Source organism: Prenolepis imparis, unplaced genomic scaffold (genome assembly GCF_030444845.1).
Source record: "Prenolepis imparis isolate NDT839.2.m4 unplaced genomic scaffold, iyPreImpa1.0 SCAF_16, whole genome shotgun sequence".
Classification (NCBI taxonomy): domain Eukaryota; kingdom Metazoa; phylum Arthropoda; class Insecta; order Hymenoptera; family Formicidae; genus Prenolepis; species Prenolepis imparis.
This window is the reverse complement of record NW_028141174.1, coordinates 1834008-1836997: the sequence shown is the minus strand read 5'-3', so window position 1 is coordinate 1836997 and position 2990 is coordinate 1834008. Positions and strand designations below refer to the sequence as shown.

General features: G+C 33.0%; 1 pseudogene; it reads right to left on the bottom strand.

Moving 5' to 3' along the window:
* The window catches only part of LOC145946495 (uncharacterized), a 2749-nt pseudogene extending 313 nt beyond the window's left edge, over positions 1-2436 (bottom strand).
* Between the last annotated feature and the right edge of the window lie 554 nt (positions 2437-2990).

The following is a 2990-nucleotide window of genomic DNA, read 5'->3' as shown; positions in this document are numbered from 1 at the left end:
TGGTATCAACGCAGAGTACTCAGCGAGCAATGTCAAAAATCGTATTTCCAGGCGAGCTCTGTCACGATATGGCAACCTTCGCATTCCTTCTCCCAACCGTGCTAGAAAACCCATCTAGCAGATCAACAGTTTGCGTTGTTGGCTCTTTTAAAGCTTCTATTAAAGCTGTTTGCAAGCCTTCGGTCTTTGCTCTAAAACATAAATAAATATACATTTTATTAAAATTTATTAATTATATTAATTATTATATTTATTAAAGGTATTTTCATATAAATTCGACCAATACCTAGCTATAAATTGTTTATTTATTATGACGTTTCGATCATATGGTTTTGGTCCTTTTCAAGTACAAGTTATAATGATAGCATCAATATCTGTCAAGTTTAATTTTCACAAAGAAATATCAATATTAACTTCTATCACAATTATAAAGAGAAATCGTTTGTGTCATGTTAGAATTCTGTTAAACATATGACACAACGATTTCTCTTTATAATTGTGATGAAGTTAATATTGATATTTCTTTGTAAAAATTAAACTTGACAGATATTGATGCTATCATTATAACTTGTACTTGAAAAGGACCAAAACCTATGGTCGAAACGTCATAATAAATAAACAATTTTATAGCTAGTATTGGTCGAATTTATATGAAAATACCTTTGATTTACTAGCGATACAAAAATTAATTATTATTATATTTATTTTTAAATTTATTTAAATTTTTAATATTTAAATTAAATTATTATTAATCTTCACATTTACAATATATTTACTTTATTATAACTTTTCTTAAAATTTATGACTTACTTTTGGCTGGGGAAATTTTTCGGCTTTCATCAAAATAGTTCTCAGCAGTTTGCAACGGTCCTGAAAACAAGGCAACAATGTTATTATAGCGATACATATTTCGATACGTGTAGTTATTATCATCAAAGGACACGGAAAAAAAATATACTAACTTTTCGCATTTGTGGCCAGTATTCGCGAAGTCATACTTAATGGCGTTTGTGGAGAGACGTTTCTGGGTGTTGAGGTCCTCGGAGGAACGAGAGTTGGTGTGGGAGTCAGTAACGGTGGAGAAGCATCAATGGTAGTCTGCATCAAAGGAGAATTATCAGTGAAAAATGCCCCAAAGCACTGTTGCTATCATCCTCGTGTGGCTCAAATGTTTCATAGTTTTCACTTTCAGCAACGTATGGCAATGAACTCACAGTCCTGAAATAAATATATATTTATATATACATACCCAGTGAAAACAGAAAGTCAATGATATCAATTTGACGTCATATTGACCAAAATTTGATCAATATGACGTCATATTGACATCATTTTGACTAGGCTGTTTTCACAGGGTATAGCACCCTATGTGAGTGTATCGAACATGAAAAGTTGTCTTCTATATCTATTTTCCTTGACAAAATGACAAAAAAAAGTGAAACATTTTTGCACATTGAAGAGAAAGAACTTACTGCCGTGTCTCAAGAAAGTCGTTTAAAAATGTCATGAGGTCGTAAAATCTGAACTTGGGCTTCTTTTGTCCACTAGCAGCATTGGCTGCCGATCCACTGGGAATGTAGCCTTTGACTTTCTTGCGAGCTTTTGTGTAATTATCTCTCAAATATTTCCAGCGAGCCTTCGCCTCCTCTGGATTAAAAGCCCCTAAAAATTTAATTTCATTATTTAATTATAATATATAAAATATTTGCATATGTATTCACAAAAGATATTAATAGTACTTCCTAGAGTGTTAGACACTTCTGCCCACAACGCATTTTTCCGCAAATTGCTCCTTTCATTAGCAGATATGCGATAGTCGTAGAGTCCCTTCCTTGCCTTCACTGCTTCGATCAAAAGTTCGTCCAAAGAATCTGCACATGCAGAACCTTCTGCAGTCTTTGTATTCTCTTGGATTATTTAACAAATAAATACATTTAATTATTATGATACAATAAAATAATACAATAAAATATTTGCAAAGAATACAAGAATGCAGTAAACATACTGTCATAACATATTGTCACAACATAATTGTCATCTACAAATATGCGATCCTTATCCTCTACATAATGCTTGAAACATTCATGCTCGACAAAATTAGTAGTGAAATTGAAAAGCCATCCACAATAGCCGCATTTGTGCTAAAAGGATTCAGCATGCAATGTAAAAAATAATGCATTAAGATGTTCATATTGCTTAAAATTCTCAAAAATTCATGCATATTAAACAAGAAAATAAATATACGTTAAATATTGGAGAAAGAGAAAACAGATTTCAAATGCAAAAAGTGCGAACCTACTTATAGACAATTGTAACCTTGAAATTTTTTATCACATGCCGTAAGCATAGATCGGTTATTATAATCGAACGCTATTAAGCTTTATATAATAAATTCGATATTTGTTAACTTACCCTGATTTGATTATTCTTGTTCATATATTTATCTTAAAACGTTGACGTATGTAATAAATAATTGAGTATGGGATAAATAATTGACGAACGCCACACAATACGCATATATCAGCGTTTCTTCCGCCAAAAATTGGATTCGGCGTAACGATCATAGCGTAAAAAGCATAAAATAACTAGGCGGAAGCTGATACTCAAATGAGACGATGTGATTGGTCGGCGCAAGTTACCGCAAGTTACGCTTACGCAAGTTACGCCCCATGTGACGGCACCCTAACAGAAAACGCGCAACACTTCTGATTACGCGCATTCGTTACGCGATACGCGATACGCGGAAAATAGGTGCCATGGGACGCCACCCTAAGACTTGATTTCTTTCCTTTATTCCTTGGCTATATTCTTCGTGCGAATCTTAATTTAATGTCAGGTTATTATATAAGGAAGTAACGGCGGTTCTATCAAGGATTTAATTGAAGAAAGACGTATCTCACTATTAGAAAATAATATGTAGCTTTTAATTGATTAATATTGACAGCATTTCAGAGAGTCACTATTTATTGGTGACTCTTGTAAACTTATCA